Source organism: Mytilus edulis, chromosome 10, assembly GCF_963676685.1.
Source record: "Mytilus edulis chromosome 10, xbMytEdul2.2, whole genome shotgun sequence".
Classification (NCBI taxonomy): Eukaryota; Metazoa; Mollusca; class Bivalvia; order Mytilida; family Mytilidae; genus Mytilus; species Mytilus edulis.
The window spans coordinates 64,655,478-64,663,077 of NC_092353.1; positions in this window are offsets into that span (position 1 = coordinate 64,655,478).

The window sequence follows — 7,600 nt, forward strand, 5'->3', positions numbered from 1 at the left end:
TTTATTGTTCACCCCCCTATGAAGTCATTTGGATTGGTTGTCTCCCCTTAATACATTATACACAAAGTATAACCTACCGTTACCTCAAACCTGACAGTATAAAACAATTTTTGTGTACACCCCCTATGAAGTCATTTGGATTGATTATCTCCCCTAAATACATTATACACAAAGTATAACCCTACCATTACCTCAAACCTGACAGTATAAAACAATTTTTTTGTTGACTACCTATAATGTCATTTGATTCATTATCTCCCCTTAATAGATTATACACAAAGTATAACCTACCGTTACCTTAAACATGACAGTATAATTTTATTTTTATTGTTCAACACCTATGAAGTCATTTGGATTGATTATCTCCCCTTAATACATTATACACAAAGTATAACCTACCATTACCTCAAACCTGACAGTATAAAACAAATCTTTATAGTTCACCCCCCTATGAAGTCATTTGGATTGATTATCTCCCCTTAATACATTATACACAAAGTATAACCTACCGTTACCTCAAACCTGACAGTATTAAACAATTTTTGTGTTCACCCCCTATGAAGTCATTTGGATTGATTATCTCCCCTTAATACATTATGCACAAAGTATAACCTACCGTTACCTCAAACCTGACAGTATAAAACAATTTTTTTGTTGACTACCTATCATGTCATTTGATTCATTATCTCCCCTTAATACATTATACACAAAGTATAACCTACCGTTACCTTAAACATGACAGTATAATTTTATTTTAATTGTTCACCACCTATGAAGTCATTTGGATTGATTATCTCCCCTTAATACATTATACACAAAGTATAACCTACCATTACCTCAAACCTGACAGTATAAAACAAATCTTTATTGTTCACCCCCTATGAAGTCATTTGGATTGATTATCTCCCCTTAATACATTATACACAAAGTATAACCTACCATTACCTCAAACCTGACAGTATAAAACAAATTTTTATTGTTCACCCCCCTATGAAGTCATTTGGATTGATTATCTCCCCTTAATACATTATACACAAAGTATAACCTACCGTTACCTCAAACCTGACAGTATAAAACAATTTTTGTGTTCACCCCCTATGAAGTCATTTGGATTGATTATCTCCCCTTAAAACATTATGCACAAAGTATAACCTACCGTTACCTCAAAGCTGACAGTATAAAACAATTTTTTTGTTGACTACCTATCATGTCATTTGATTCATTATCTCCCCTTAATACATTATACACAAAGTATAACCTACCGTTACCTTAAACATGACAGTAAAATTTTATTTTAATTGTTCGCCACTTATGAAGTCATTTGGATTGATTATCTCCCCTTAATACATTATACACAAAGTATAACCTACCATTACCTCAAACCTGACAGTATAAAACAAATCTTTATAGTTCACCCCCCTATGAAGTCATTTGGATTGATTATCTCCCCTTAATACATTATACACAAAGTATAACCTACCGTTACCTCAAACCTGACAGTATTAAACAATTTTTGTGTTCACCCCCTATGAAGTCATTTGGATTGATTATCTCCCCTTAATACATTATGCACAAAGTATAACCTACCGTTACCTCAAACCTGACAGTATAAAACAATTTTTTTGTTGACTACCTATGAAGTCATTTGATTCATTATCTCCCCTGAATACATTATACACAAAGTATAACCTACCATTACCTCAAACCTGACAGTTTAAAAGAAATCTTTATTGTTCACCCCCCTATAAAGTAATTTGAATTGATTATCTCCCCTTAATACATTATACACAAAGTATAACCTACTGTTACCTCAAACCTGACAGTATAAAACAATTTTTTAGTTGACTACCTGTAATGTCATTTGATTCATTATCTCCCCTGAATACATTATACACAAAGTATAACCTAACTTTACCTTAAACATGACAGTACAATTTTATTTTTATTGTTCACCACCTATTTGGATTGATTATCTCCCCTTAATACATTATACACAAAGTATAACCTACCATTACCTCAAACTTGACAGTATTAAACAATTTTTGTGTTCACCCCTATGAAGTCATTTGGATTGATTATCTCCCCTTAATACATTATACACAAAGTATAACCTACCATTACCTCAAACCTGACAGTATAAAACAAATCTTTATTGTTCACCCCCTATGAAGTCATTTTAATTGATTATCTCCCCTTAATACATTATACACAAAGTATAACCTACCGTTACCTTAAACATGACAGTATAATTTTATTTTTATTGTTCAACACCTATGAAGTCATTTGGATTGATTATCTCCCCTTAATACATTATACACAAAGTATAACCTACCATTACCTCAAACCTGACAGTATAAAACAAATCTTTATAGTTCACCCCCCTATGAAGTCATTTGGATTGATTATCTCCCCTTAATACATTATACACAAAGTATAACCTACCGTTACCTCAAACCTGACAGTATTAAACAATTTTTGTGTTCACCCCCTATGAAGTCATTTGGATTGATTATCTCCCCTTAATACATTATGCACAAAGTATAACCTACCGTTACCTCAAACCTGACAGTATAAAACAATTTTTTTGTTGACTACCTATCATGTCATTTGATTCATTATCTCCCCTTAATACATTATACACAAAGTATAACCTACCGTTACCTTAAACATGACAGTATAATTTTATTTTAATTGTTCACCACCTATGAAGTCATTTGGATTGATTATCTCCCCTTAATACATTATACACAAAGTATAACCTACCATTACCTCAAACCTGACAGTATAAAACAAATCTTTATTGTTCACCCCCCTATGAAGTCATTTGGATTGATTATCTCCCCTTAATACATTATACACAAAGTATAACCTACCATTACCTCAAACCTGACAGTATAAAACAAATTTTTATTGTTCACCCCCTATGAAGTCATTTGGATTGATTATCTCCCCTTAATACATTATACACAAAGAATAACCTACCGTTACCTCAAACCTGACAGTATAAAACAATTTTTTTGTTGACTACCTATAATGTCATTTGATTCATTATCTCCCCTTAATACATTATACACAAAGTATAACCTACCGTGACCTTAAACATGACAGTATAATTTAATTTTTATTGTTCACCACCTATGAAGTCATTTGGATTATCTCCCCTTAATACATTATACACAAAGTATAACCTACCATTACCTCAAACCTGACAGTATAAAACAAATCTTTATTGTTCACCCCCCTATGAAGTCATTTGGATTGGTTGTCTCCCCTTAATACATTATACACAAAGTATAACCTACCGTTACCTCAAACCTGACAGTATAAAACAATATTTGTGTACACCCCCTATGAAGTCATTTGGATTGATTATCTCCCCTTAATACATTATACACAAAGTATAACCCTACCATTACCTCAAACCTGACAGTATAAAACAATTTTTTTGTTGACTACCTATAATGTCATTTGATTCATTATCTCCCCTTAATAGATTATACACAAAGTATAACCTACCGTTACCTTAAACATGACAGTATAATTTTATTTTTATTGTTCACCACCTATTTGGATTGATTATCTCCCCTTAATACATTATACACAAAGAATAACCTACCATTACCTCAAACCTGACAGTATAAAACAAATTTTTATAGTTCACCCCCCTATGAAGTCATTTGGATTGATTATCTCCCCTTAATACATTATACACAAAGTATAACCTACCATTACCTCAAACCTGACAGTAAAAAACAATTTTTGTGTTCACCACCTATGAAGTCATTTGGATTGATTATCTCCCCTTAATACATAATGCACAAAGTATAACCTACCGTTACCACAAACCTGACAGTATAAAACAATTTTTTTGTTGACTACCTATAATGTCATTTGATTCATTTTATTTCCCCTTAATACATTATACACAAAGTATAACCTACCGTTACCTTAAACCTGACAGTATAAAACAATTTTTTAGTTGACTACCTATAATGTCATTTGATTCAATATCTCCCCTTAATACATTATACACAAAGTATAACCTAACTTTACCTTAAACATGACAGTATAATTTAATTTTTATTTTCACCACCTATGAAGTCATTTGGATTGATTATCTCCCCTTAATACATTATACACAAAGTATAACCTACCATTACCTCAAACCTGACAGTATAAAACAAATCTTTATTGTTCACCCCCTATGAAGTCATTTTAATTGATTATCTCCCCTTAATACATTATACACAAAGTATAACCTACCGTTACCTTAAACATGACAGTATAATTTTATTTTTATTGTTCAACACCTATGAAGTCATTTGGATTGATTATCTCCCCTTAATACATTATACACAAAGTATAACCTACCATTACCTCAAACCTGACAGTATAAAACAAATCTTTATAGTTCACCCCCCTATGAAGTCATTTGGATTGATTATCTCCCCTTAATACATTATACACAAAGTATAACCTACCGTTACCTCAAACCTGACAGTATTAAACAATTTTTGTGTTCACCCCCTATGAAGTCATTTGGATTGATTATCTCCCCTTAATACATTATGCACAAAGTATAACCTACCGTTACCTCAAACCTGACAGTATAAAACAATTTTTTTGTTGACTACCTATCATGTCATTTGATTCATTATCTCCCCTTAATACATTATACACAAAGTATAACCTACCGTTACCTTAAACATGACAGTATAATTTTATTTTAATTGTTCACCACCTATGAAGTCATTTGGATTGATTATCTCCCCTTAATACATTATACACAAAGTATAACCTACCATTACCTCAAACCTGACAGTATAAAACAAATCTTTATTGTTCACCCCCCTATGAAGTCATTTGGATTGATTATCTCCCCTTAATACATTATACACAAAGTATAACCTACCATTACCTCAAACCTGACAGTATAAAACAAATTTTTATTGTTCACCCCCCTATGAAGTCATTTGGATTGATTATCTCCCCTTAATACATTATACACAAAGTATAACCTACCGTTACCTCAAACCTGACAGTATAAAACAATTTTTTTGTTGACTACCTATCATGTCATTTGATTCATTATCTCCCCTTAATACATTATACACAAAGTATAACCTACCGTTACCTTAAACATGACAGTATAATTTTATTTTAATTGTTCGCCACTTATGAAGTCATTTGGATTGATTATCTCCCCTTAATACATTATACACAAAGTATAACCTACCGTTACCTCAAACCCGACAGTATTAAACAATTTTTGTGTTCACCCCCTATGAAGTCATTTGGATTGATTATCTCCCCTTAATACATTATGCACAAAGTATAACCTACCGTTACCTCAAACCTGACAGTATAAAACAATTTTTTTGTTGACTACCTATCATGTCATTTGATTCATTATCTCCCCTTAATACATTATACACAAAGTATAACCTACCGTTACCTTAAACATGACAGTATAATTTTATTTTAATTGTTCACCACCTATGAAGTCATTTGGATTGATTATCTCCCCTTAATACATTATACACAAAGTATAACCTACCATTACCTCAAACCTGACAGTATAAAACAAATCTTTATTGTTCACCCCCCTATGAAGTCATTTGGATTGATTATCTCCCCTTAATACATTATACACAAAGTATAACCTACCATTACCTCAAACCTGACAGTATAAAACAAATTTTTATTGTTCACCCCCCTATGAAGTCATTTGGATTGATTATCTCCCCTTAATACATTATACACAAAGTATAACCTACCGTTACCTCAAACCTGACAGTATAAAACAATTTTTGTGTTCACCCCCTATGAAGTCATTTGGATTGATTATCTCCCCTTAATACATTATGCACAAAGTATAACCTACCGTTACCTCAAACCTGACAGTATAAAACAATTTTTTTGTTGACTACCTATCATGTCATTTGATTCATTATCTCCCCTTAATACATTATACACAAAGTATAACCTACCGTTACCTTAAACATGACAGTATAATTTTATTTTAATTGTTCGCCACTTATGAAGTCATTTGGATTGATTATCTCCCCTTAATACATTATACACAAAGTATAACCTACCATTACCTCAAACCTGACAGTATAAAACAAATCTTTATAGTTCACCCCCCTATGAAGTCATTTGGATTGATTATCTCCCCTTAATACATTATACACAAAGTATAACCTACCGTTACCTCAAACCTGACAGTATTAAACAATTTTTGTGTTCACCCCCTATGAAGTCATTTGGATTGATTATCTCCCCTTAATACATAATGCACAAAGTATAACCTACCGTTACCTCAAACCTGACAGTATAAAACAATTTTTTTGTTGACTACCTATAATGTCATTTGATTCATTATCTCCCCTTAATAGATTATACACAAAGTATAACCTACCGTTACCTCAAACCTGACAGTATAAAACAATTTTTTTGTTGACTACCTATGAAGTCATTTGATTCATTATCTCCCCTGAATACATTATACACAAAGTATAACCTACCATTACCTCAAACCTGACAGTTTAAAAGAAATCTTTATTGTTCACCCCCCTATAAAGTAATTTGAATTGATTATCTCCCCTTAATACATTATACACAAAGTATAACCTACTGTTACCTCAAACCTGACAGTATAAAACAATTTTTTAGTTGACTACCTGTAATGTCATTTGATTCATTATCTCCCCTGAATACATTATACACAAAGTATAACCTAACTTTACCTTAAACATGACAGTACAATTTTATTTTTATTGTTCACCACCTATTTGGATTGATTATCTCCCCTTAATACATTATACACAAAGTATAACCTACCATTACCTCAAACTTGACAGTATTAAACAATTTTTGTGTTCACCCCTATGAAGTCATTTGGATTGATTATCTCCCCTTAATACATTATACACAAAGTATAACCTACCATTACCTCAAACCTGACAGTATAAAACAAATCTTTATTGTTCACCCCCTATGAAGTCATTTTAATTGATTATCTCCCCTTAATACATTATACACAAAGTATAACCTACCGTTACCTTAAACATGACAGTATAATTTTATTTTTATTGTTCAACACCTATGAAGTCATTTGGATTGATTATCTCCCCTTAATACATTATACACAAAGTATAACCTACCATTACCTCAAACCTGACAGTATAAAACAAATCTTTATAGTTCACCCCCCTATGAAGTCATTTGGATTGATTATCTCCCCTTAATACATTATACACAAAGTATAACCTACCATTACCTCAAACTTGACAGTATTAAACAATTTTTGTGTTCACCCCTATGAAGTCATTTGGATTGATTATCTCCCCTTAATACATTATACACAAAGTATAACCTACCATTACCTCAAACCTGACAGTATAAAACAAATCTTTATTGTTCACCCCCTATGAAGTCATTTTAATTGATTATCTCCCCTTAATACATTATACACAAAGTATAACCTACCGTTACCTTAAACATGACAGTATAATTTTATTTTTATTGTTCAACACCTATGAAGTCATTTGGATTGATTATCTCCCCTTAATACATTATACACAAAGTATAACCTACC